Here is a 12,401-nt window from a genome sequence, read left to right on the forward strand (position 1 = left end):
GAATATTGCACCCTGGTAGTACAAAGTCTTTTCCTGATTACCCTAAATGAACTTTCCAACTGAAGTGATATTTGTTTGTTTAATTATAAGTACAGCACATTATGTACTCAACTCCAACAGACCAACATAGAGATGCTGTGTGTTGGAAAAGACATTAAGTCTAACAGGCTTATTAAAAAAGATAAAATTCTCCCGAGCCAAATGCTGCACATAGTCTACAGTCTGCTGTGCACAGAGAAGAGGACAAAGATGCATCATATGGAACATGTCAAAGATGAGTGACAAACATGCAGTGTTGTTATGGGAAACCACACAAACAAGACTTATCACATAACATTGTCAAAAAAAAAGATTTTAGAAAAACTACTGTTGTCTTACACTGAGGTAAGGTAAAACCAAATTCAATTCACGTACAACATTTAATAATATGCTGCTGTCCTTAATCATTTGTATTATTATATAAGACATCAAGTTTGATAAATTGATGTAATTATTGCATCATCATCATTGTTATTATGAAAGATTATTTTTAGGTTAGGGAGCTATTGAATACATTAATGAAATTATAAAGAGCTCTTATCAGTGAGCCTAAGATATATATATTTTTTCCCTCATAATCGTATTCCAGAAACAAAAAGCTGCTTCAAAAGGTCAGAGCTAGCCAAATGTCACCACCTCCCAGAGCGGCTGAGAGATCAAAGTTCTTGCTTTAGAGGGTCAGACAGACAGTCTAATACAACCCACAGAGGATCTCTGGAGTAAGCTCCTGAAACCCAAGGGCAATTACTCAGAGCTCTAGCCTACACAGTGGAACTGTCACCTGACCTGACATGTCCTGTGCTCAGACTTGAATCTCTGTACTTTCTGTGTTCTTCCTATGTTAGAATGTGCTTCCACCTCCAAGCCCCAATTTGCTCTCAAAGCCCTAAGTTATTAAGTTCAAATCGACTGAAGACTTTCATTAGATGTGACTATGAGTGTAAATGTGTTTGTCTGTGTGTGTGCTAGTTCTGCAACACATTGTTTATCAACCCCATGGGGAAAGGCTCATCCTCGTTCTAATCGTATAGCAATACGTGAGTATAGAAATGCATTACAGTAAGTGCACATTATAATCATCCCTCAAAAACATACCCCTTTCACACTGGGCAAAAAACCTGCTTGCATTTGGCACATTTGCAGGCATATACGCTCTTGGCTTTTGTCTTCAGTGGGAAAGGCTACAATTGGCATTCATTCTGGGGTAGTTATGGGTCATTTTCGGCTCCAGCTCTGATCTGCAGCAATGGAAATATGAAACCTGAGACACCAGACTTCATACAAGACTCCCAGCTCTACAAATAGCACCTTTAAAACATTTTCATGGAGGAAGAACCTGCAGTAGATTTACTGTTTCATACATCTAATTTAATGTAAAGGCAAACTCACAGGTAAAATAAAACTCTAAAAACAGAAATCAGCAGTAACATTTCTCTTGGAGCAGACATGCATCCATACTGACATACCAATATTTTGATATCTTTGTTGTGCAGTAGCGACAACGATGCCACAGATGCCTTTTAGACAGAAATCTTCAATGCAAGTTATTATAACAGGGAGAAAAGATAGGAAACATGATTTGAATTCATGCCGTCAACTGGAATAAAATGCAACATATAGTACAGATGACAGCGGGGGATGTACACAGCAGACTGCAGAGGAGTTAATACACTCAAATATTTTATGAGACATCTGCACACAAACGTGGCAATTACCACAACAATATTTAGATATCTTAAGTAACTATATTGGGGTACCACTCCTTTAATCTCAAATATTTCAATGTCACCTGCTGCCACTTATCTGTAATCCTCAGTGTTGTGGCCATAGCAACAACCAGTAGCACAAGTACGCTGAAAATAAGACCTTTCTGAAAAAATAATCAAGCTCGGGTAATAACACTGGCCTAGATTAATGTCTTAAATATGATAGAACATAAAGCTTGTGTTCTACTTCCAAGGCCAAGCCCTGTCTCCCAGGTGCACTTCTTGCTAGCAGGCACATAATCTACTGTATCTTGCTCCAGCACAGACAGTGACCTACTTAAAATCTAATGAAAGTTCACCCCCCTCTCTCATCAAAGTAGTACACACAAGGTTACCTGAGCTCAGTGTCAACAAGGAGGCATTTTGAACCTTTTCCAAAAGCAGATAAGTAAGCTTGTGAAGCATCAAATGTTCAGTGAAGTATCCTGTAAAAATCAGATTAGTGGCTTTTACCATGCTCAAGATGAGAACAAACTGAACCTTTTTGCTCTTTTGTTAGCAGGGCTCCCACTTACAACCTTATCCTTTTTCCTCCTGCATGCTGTACATGGCAAATCTTAGTTTGCGTGACCCGGTGGAGAATGAATTCAACAACTCTTAATAACATTCAATCTAAATTTTCCATTTTAGGAGGATTCAAAGACAGTGACCCACACATACACAGAGTGGTAGTGGTGACTGTGGATCACATGACACACTGCCAATTCAACATGTTGAAAGGTTGACTCCATTACTAAAGGTGTTAACTCCATTTAATCAGACAGCAGTGACAAGAGGAGACGTTCCTGCCAACACCACAGACTTTTCTAATCAAATCCCAGACGACAGGAGCCAGTCTCATGCTTATCGACTCACAATCTGTGCCGCATTTTCAGTGATCACGCAGATTGCTTTGTCAGTGGTTGATACCGAGGTGTAAATTGAGTGGATTACAAACCAAAGTGATATAAACTGTATTCTTAAACACAATATTCATTTCTTAAAAATCAGAAACAACACTCGGTTGAAACAACAAATCATCTTACTGCAGCGTATTTACCTTTTTCATTCACCACCCAAAGATAGCATTTGCTTTTCTTAACCTTTCAAGGTTGGGAAAATCGAAATGTCTCATCCTTTTTTATCAAAATGATCCGTAAACCAAATTATACATCGGGAGTACACAAATCCTTTTGTAATCATTTATCGAATACATGGATATTATTTTAGGATTTGGGCTGTTTTAAAGTAGTTTTACTGTTCCAAATCATACATTTATGTGGAAAAACTCAAATGAACTGCCAAACTGAAAAGAACTGCTATATCCCAACAGTTTATCCTGATAAAAGTCTTTCTCTAATCAATTGAGTAATTTAAATTTTTCATATGTAAACATCCAACATAGTCTCTGTGCATCATCCATAGCTACAAGATCAGTATCTGTTTTTTTCTTCTTCTTCACAAAGAATTGCACAGTTCCCAGTAAAAAGGACAGTAGAAAACAAAAAGGAGCTTATTGTCAACATCAGTCAGACAGCAGATTGAACAAATCCACTGGAACGTTGCTGAAATTTAAGGCTAAATGGTGATCCATGTTTTCTCTTCTTACCATTTTAATTACCATAATTAAAATGTACAACATAAGAGTATTAAAACAGTAGGTGCGCAGGTCTTTCCCCAAATTCTCATTCTGCTCAACATTCTCAGTCTTCGTTATCCAGGAGCTATCACTTCCTATTTATTCTGTATGCAAAGATCACTGCCAAGTGTCAGTACAAGCATGGTACAAGATGAAGCAGGTCGAGGTACTGTAAAAATAAACTGCAAGTGCAACTAAGGATCTTTCTTCTTTGCCACTGAACAAAGAACATTGATCGATGACTGCAGAGTAACACTGCAACAGTTTGCCGATTAGCTACACAGTTTTAATCCCTCAAATATAGTCTGGAATGTAAATTACGCTGATGAAACCAAGATATGCACGCTCGGGAACTGCACATCAAAAGACATCTTCTTAAGCAGATCCAGTCGTTACCAGTGCTATGACATCTGAGTAACTGAATAGGCATGGCACTACCAGTGCTGGAGCGTGACTTCTGTCCAATGTTTGATGCCTATAGAGTGCAGATCTTTGATCTAATTTTAGTGTGTGCTTTGCCCTTCACACAAATACTCATTATCCGTGGCACAGCCGGAGTGGTGGTTCAGTGCCAATCGGATGTACCATCAATTCTTGCACTGTAGGAAATGAAAAAAAATCTGAAAAATTGATTTTTTTTTCTTCTTTTTTTTCATGGTGAAGATTTTGGGCTATGAGCCCAGCCATCTGGGTTAGGGAGAAACAAACCCAGCAAGGGATATGAGAAGGAAAATGAATCTGTGCCTCTGTGGTAAGAAGTTTGCTGTCACTTGTTGCTCCGAACATAAAGCTGAGTATCAGCTTTTTCAGTGAATTTGTTACTGACCTTAAATTCTTTTGGATCATTCGGTAGTTGTGTTTGTGATAGAATTGGGTTAGGTGTTTTTTCCTGTACTTTTTCACCTTAGGAACAACAGTAGATTAGCTTGTCAAACTGTATTCATGTCCTCCCTAGGTAGGGGAGTCCATTTGAGTCGCACTCCAGTTCCCACTGATCGGTTAAATGGTATGACCTGCTCTATCAGCTGCTTTAGAAATGATCAAGTGCTATTTAATTTGTCCCTTTTCTTCTGTCATATTGTATGAACACAGCGGAGGCTAGCCTGCTGCCATGCATAAAACTATTTTCCCTGTATCCCTGTGAGGAAAAGGATGCTGCATCACATCATTTTCTTTTCTCCTCTTTCTCTTTCTCCTCCTCCATCTCTATCTAACAGTTCACTATTACCATCCATCTGCTGTTTTCATGTCTCATCAAAGATTTTTCTTTCCCTCACCAACTTTAAATATTCACTTCGTGCTCTTTCAACAATAGCTTACAAACACTTGGAAATAATTGAGTCTCAGCGGGCTGACAAAAAAGGAGCAGCGATCGTGCGCAGTGGAAGTGATCAAATATGGCCTTGAGCCAACCGTCTTTGTAGATGGTCTTTGTATTGCCATTGATCCGGGGGTGGATACACCCAAGGAATACATTATTTATGCACTTTTTTTCCCTCCCGACAGTTGAAAGTAGTGAGTCACAAACAGTAACAGGATTAGATGGGTGATGCACCGGAAGAGAGGAAACCAGGGGCGCCGAGTATATGGGCAACCCTGTGGACCAAAGGCAGTGGCCACAAAACAGTGTGTTAGGAGGCTTTCATCTCCTAACAGAACAGTAATTGTCAAGATAATGTACTTCTCAGCCTCACTGTACGCAGGGTGCCATGTCATCATTACCATGGGCACAGAAAGTGCTTTTAACAACCTCTCAAACCTTGATGAGCCAATCATATACCCCTGCAGTAAGCTGTTAAAGTCATTTATTTTTCTTCCTGCAGGGCAAATAAGTAACTGTGTGATCATCAACTGTGCAATCTGCCTCTGAGTTTACCTCATGTGGAACGTTTATGTGGTCATGGCCTTCGCCGTGTATCCATATAAATTGCAAAAGATAAAACAATAAATGCGGTGATTTCGTTTTAGCATTTTAAGTGTCTCAGGTCATTAAGTTGCTTATTAGCTGAAAGAAACTCAGCGCTTTGCTTCTCTTAAGTAACACAAACATGTTGAACAGGCTTCCTGATGCAGTCATGTACAATAATTTTATTACTTTCTGTTGAGTGCTTTTAGAAAGAAGGCAGCTCAACATGTTCATATCCTTTAAATTATTCAAATTTCTGCATCCAAGTGTTTATGTATGTGTGCATGCAAAGGTTTGTGTGGGTGTTTTAAGATGCCTTTAGGGTCCACATACGCTATGTCTTAGATCAGATACTACAGCACTTTATTATTCAGTGAACTACATACTATTACTACAGTATAATGCTGAAAATATTAATACAGCATATTGCTAAAAGAAAAGTCATCTTGCTATTACTGCTATCTTTCCAAATAATTAACATTTTTCAGTCATTTACATACATACTGTAACAATTTCACAGTCACACAGAGTAGGACTGCAACTAATGATTATTTCATTATTGATCAATCTTCCATTAATACTTTGGTTTATAAAATGTCAAAAAGAATGTAAAAAATGCTCATCACTATTCCCAGAGCTCCACATGACGACTTCAATTCACTTCTTGACCAACCAACAGTCCAACACCAAAAGTCTCTTCCTTTACTGTTATTCCCCTACTGTCATTTATCATCAACAACAGATAAAAAGAAGCAAATCCCTCCATTTAAGAATGGGGGAACAGCAGATGTTTGACTTTTTGTAAGTAAGCTTACAACTAATTTTCCCTACACTGACACTGATTAATAGATTCATCGTTGCAGCTCTAAAACCAAGCTAACTGCATGTCAATATTTAATGCCTCCACTTACTGTATCTCCTACTCTTTCTCTTCTGTTTAACTGAAGACTGAATCAAATGTATTGTGGGTGTTCAAGGACCATGAACTGCTAAGGCACAATAAGTGTGGGGCATATTCATACCAAAGAGCTTTTCTACAAACATTTATCATGCTTGCTGATTAAACAGGCCATCAAAGCCAAAACTCAGTGTTAAACAGCCTTTTCCCTTTTTCTTGGCAGAGGGCAGCATCTCTGTTGCTAAGCACCCATTTCTGCATTGTATTTGCATTTCACATCACATAGATCACATAGAAGTAGTAGGCCCACTTCCAGTACTGTGATGTCTCTTTTTTTGTAGATAAAGTCTGAGTTTCTGTAAATAGTGCTCTTTACTGTGTCTGTTCTGCCTATAATGACTCCACACATTTGTTGCTGCAACCATACAAATAACACAATGATTTTCAGGAAAACAAACATTGTTTTCAACAGTAAATGTGAATGTTGTCATAGATCAGCCATGGTTAAAATCACTAGTGTTACAAAAATGGTCATATACAAACCGTGTGGATTTCACTGCAACATTTTGTGTCATGCAACAGTGCTTTTTCCTTTGTTCAATATATATAGGCTTCAACTATTCTTGAAGCTCCCTGAAGCTAATCAAAACACACACACACATACACACACACACACACACACAAAGAAACACACACTTTTTTTCCAGCCAGTGCTATGTGAGCCCCCTGTCTCTGTGTATCTATATGGATGAGCTCCAGGCTGTGACCAGCAGACCCAGAGTTGGACAGCCTGGCATCCCCTGAGGTGCCCCTGTTTCCCTCCTATTCATTCTTCCATCACAAGCAAAGCCCCAAGTGCTGGAGGATTTTACACTAATACATGCTCATTGATTTATAATTCACAGTGAGCATGCCGGCATCCAAGGCTGGGAATTACACATGTTGACAATAGCAGTGGCGCTTGTATACTTGGAAGTAAAGGTCAATGTTTAAATTTGGAGGTTTAATTCTTGGCTCATCAAACAGGAGCAGGCCGTGCAGTCCGTGCAATATCTAATGTGGCAGGCAAGCTGAATTCGCACTACGTGTGCTGAGTTTTTCATAGGACATGTACATGTAATCTGTCATGCGTCACCCACATTTTAAACGTGGCAGAGCGCTGTCATCCACAATTTTGTTCAAACAAGCATGTGATGTCATTTATATCTTATTGTGTATGTTTGAGCATGGAATCATAAACCCATTTGTCAATCAGCTCACATGTTTCATTTAGTGGAGACCTTTTTACAGTGCGGCATACAGTTCAGGGAATGGATACATACATTTTTAGAGTGGAATGGATCGACTAATCGTGGCAGTATTAGGCGTTTCATCGTGGACTCCATTAAGAAGCACATAGAACAATAATCATGTTATACTGTCTCAGTGCTATGATCTTGACGGCATCTGTGCTTTTTTTAACTTCATGTCACATCTTAAAATATCAACTCTACTGTATAGTTTGTCGTTCCCCATATCTAATTTGTATTATACTTTACTGTTTGGATATAAGGACTATTTAAATAGACCTTTAATAATCTGTAAATGCATTTACAAATCTTATAGTGAAGTAAAAAATTGCTTTCCTAATGTCAATAGCACAAACAAATGTCAAAGCGAAGTCAGGTCTTCAATCCAATGAATCACTATGTAAACAAAGCCCATCGTAAGCAGGCAATGTTTTCATAGAAAATGTCATATGGTAATAACAAATTGCAAATATAAGTGAGAATAACATTTTGTTTGTCACTCATTTCAAAGCTAGGATGGTTGTTGAGAATAAGTACTGACGCAGTAGACAGCGAAATATTGTAGCATCTGCACATTCACATAATAACAAACCTTGGGAATTTTTTATTTTTTTTAATATATTTAACCTGCAATCACTCCTACATAAGCCACAAGTTTATCACATTATTAGTCAGTATTATAAAATCAGTTTAAAACCTGCTACAGCCATTGCAATCACTGGCAAAGTAAAATAAATAAATAAATACATTTGCAACTGATTTAAACGCAAAGTTTGTAATTTCTTCCACTAGGGGTCTCTGAATCAAAACACATCAAAAGACATAGTGTAGAATCATGGGAGTGATTGTCTTCATTGTTTAACGACTTCCATTGCTGATGAAAATTTATCATCGTGACCCAGGACAGCATTTTCAAAGACAAGGTAATGTATTAAAGTTTTATTCACGTTATGTTATGTTTTGTCATGTTTGCCGATTTCCTTCCGCGCTCTCCGCACTGTCTTTCTCTTGCAAGTTATAGCGACACATGACAAATGAAATCTTTGAGTAAACTTATGGATTTCTCCGAGTTTGAACAACCTTGGAAAAATTGTGGATAATGTCAGCGCATAACTTGACAAAATATACAACAAAGGTCGACATTTCAATGCAGAAAAGTGTCATGATATATCTTCAAGGAGATACTATGACATTCTGACCTGAAATGACATTGTAAATCCCCACAAACCCTTTCTCCTCTCCATCAACCCAAGAACTATGCAAAAACCAGCAAACTCATAGTCTCACTCACACACACACACACACACACACACAATAGCCTGCATTTGCTCCAGACAAACAACTGAATCATCAGACAACATCCCTCTGTAACCAAAAGGCGAACATGAGTGAGACCGCAGCAGGCAGAAGATTATGTGCTGCCGTCAGAACCGCCATCGCCACCCTGAAAGACTCGAGAATGTCTTGAGCTTCCACTTGACAGTCAAACCTCTGGTAACAGACTGAGCCGGCTGGGAAGAGGAAAAGAGAGAGCTGGAGTGATAATAAGAGCAGTAGAGAGAAGCTGGGAGAGCAGAAAGAGTTCTTATCTACTCAGTGTGCTCCCCAGCCCAGGAGCAATGGCATGACAAAGGTTCTAATGAGTCTCTCACCCAACTGACAGCTATCCGAGATTATACGACTATAAGAAAGAAGCATGCAATAAATTAAAAGGGCAACACTGAATCACAGCCCCTCCTCCCAATTTATTGGCAGTTTATGCAAAAGCCTGAAATAGAGCAGGAGGTGACTGCAGTATATGCCAGTTCAGGAGCAATGCCGTTATGAAACAGGGTTGGTTCCACTCACTGGTTAGCAGCCAACTGTCACTATCTTAATAGAACAGTGCAGGTATAATAGGGACTTTTGTGCCTGTGCAGAAATTAATCTTGTGTCATCTTGCCTTTCTTCTTGAACACCAATAGAAAAGTCAAGATTGACATTTAGCACTGAAACTTATTAAAAAGACAGAACCACCAATTATAGGAATGATTAAGTATTGTATATACTATTATCTCCTTTCTCGATTTCCTCTGTTTTCTCTCATGTTCTTTCATCTCTTGTTTCACTCCTAAATTGTGTTTTGAAACTAATTGCTATCTAAGAGGCACCTTTTCCCACCAGGAGATGAAAACTCTTCCACAAGACCCAGCATAACATTGTTTGAACCTGTGGAGACAAGACACTTCGTTCACACAAAACAACGAAAAGTCTTCTGCTCTCAGGGGGGGTTTAAGGTGTGTAGGCGTTCTTACTCTTCCCCACTGACTCGTTAAAGCATAAGCAACTAACAAACATCCAAGCTGTACTTTAGCCTATACGAGCTGTAAGCCCAAAGGAAGCCAGGATCAGTGACCTGAACTAACAAGTGCAGGGCCAGTGTCCTGCTGAGAGCCTTTCATAGTTTGGCAGAAGTGGGGTTATGGGAGCTTGTCCAATGTAAGAGACACAAGTGCTGTTGAAGAAACCATAGTCCCCTCAGAGGCAGAGGAAGTATCCATGTACTGACATTTCCACTATTGTTGAAATGAAAAGACTACACCCTGACATGTCTACCTGTGAAACATTTAGTGGGGATACTGCAGTGTATGTAATGACCTAACCTTTCTGGACACAAGCAAGTCCGCTCACAGCTCCAAGATACATTTTAAACAGCTGTCTGTCAAATATTATTTGAAAGATCTTTTTAACTGACATTTTTGCTATAAACCCTAAAAAGTTGGGATGCTGTTAAACAAAGAAAAATGGCCTGTAAGAGAATATTCTTAATGTTTTTAGCTTGTCAACCCCATTGTTTTATGTAAATATATATGCCCATTCTGAATTGGATGCCAGCAACATGTTTCAAACAAGTTGGGAATGGGGCAACAAAATGCTGGGACAGTTTGCTCAAAAAACACCTGCTCTGAACATCCCACAGGCACACATGTCATTCACAAACAAGGATGGGGCAAGGTTCATTACTTTGTAACACTAGACTGTATAAGGGATATTACTAAATGGGCTCGCAGACACTTCATAAGACCGTTTCAGTTTCTTTGAAAATGAACACATTCTGTTTTTATTTTGTTATACACTGGAATCAGGGTTGTAAAAGCAATTCTTAAGGGAAGTTTGGTCGTGTCGAATCCATGCACATATTTGTGCTTTAGTGTGAGTCTTGGATTAACTGCATTTTACAGCACGTTTTACAAAATTGCACAGGCTGAATAAATAATTCCTCTAACCTGGATATGCAGCCTTTGATCTGCTCTGCTTATACTTATCACTTGGCAGGACTATAGATAAAGCTTAGCAAAACAATGCACATAACAAAGAGTTGAATATGTAAGTAGCCCCTCACCTTGATACAAAAAGACGCAGCATTTCTGTTATCATCCAAAGTGCAAAGCGGTCAATACTCTAAATACACTGCTTCACGGCTGAAAACTGAGGGTGCAGGGAGAGGATGAAGGTGGCAAAGTCACTGTAAGGACATCCTAAAGTGGCTGATGGAGGCAAAACACAAAATGGATGGTTCCAACATTGGCCTCGCAAAAAACAAACCAATATTAATTGTTCCTTGCTTTTGGGAAATAGGTAGATTATTCTAGTGTGTGAATATTTAATGATGCTTAATTAGTTTTTAAAAAAAAGGGGGTTGGTCAGTAATAGCGTGTAAGTGGTTTGGGTGTTGTGTTTGCATGTTTGTGGCTCAAATGACTTCTTGGTTAATTGATAATGGTTAATAGGTTCATTGATTACTGTCTAAATTACATAAGAAAAAACGTGTATAGCACTAGGACACAGAGGACACAATGTCCCTTCACATACTGCCAATGGGCTTTGTAAAACATCATGGTAAATGATGTTATAGTACATGTCACATATGCACTTCACTGCACTCTTCTGTTTAGACAAGAGACTGCAAGTGAACTGGATGTCAGCATATTTACATATATACCTGCAGTAATAAGCTATTGATTCAAAAACTAGCACAGGTATAACAATGTCACCTATAAATATAAGGGATTTGTTTCTTAAAAAACCTTTTCAGCAAATACCTTCTTTAATTTTTTTTAAAGATCTTTTTCTAGTTAAGCCTCTTAAGTGTGATGTTGGAATTTGAGTTTGGATGTGAAAATCAAATGCTTTCAAATTACTTTTTGCTTTTTTCAGGTGCCATTTTGTTTCTGAGATCACTCCATGAAACCTCTCTGATTCTGTCTGGATAGATCATTTAAAACTGAGTATGTCCCATTTACATGTTTTGTCTTCATTCATAAAGAATAATTGAGTTTAAAGGAGAAAACAACCAAATATCTGATGCAACATATAATTTTATTTTAATTTACAACAGCTGAGTTTGTAGTGGTGATAACATTCTCTAATGTCCCATCACTATCAAGGAAGAAATCCACTAGTTTGCAGGTTGTATTCTGCACTTGCTGGGTTTAGGGAAAGCTTGTGGATTTACTAGGGGAAGTAAAAGTTCAGCTCAAGTTTAAAATACAAGATGTCTTGATTCAAGCTGTGGGCACTGCTTGAGGGCATTTGATCTTTGTTTTCTTTTTCAGTGGACTAGCCCAAAAGCCCTTTTTTCCCCTATTCCTCTTGTTCTATCTCAACTGCCACATGGTGCAGCATCCTCTGCCCCCTATTCTTAGTCAGCTACGTCACCCCTGACCCTTACTAATGCTCCTTGTCGACACACATGGAAAGGGACTTTTCAAAAGGTGATACAACGCTTATTGCCCTCGGCAGCTTGCCGAGGAAGGTCACACGGCAAAGTGACACAGACAGCAAGGTCACTGTCAATGGAGGTTGTTCGTAGATCACTCCTCATGCCCCAGACAACCACTTCCTG

The sequence above is a fragment of the Pagrus major genome, chromosome 18, assembly GCF_040436345.1.
Source record: "Pagrus major chromosome 18, Pma_NU_1.0".
Lineage (NCBI taxonomy): Eukaryota > Metazoa > Chordata > Actinopteri > Spariformes > Sparidae > Pagrus > Pagrus major.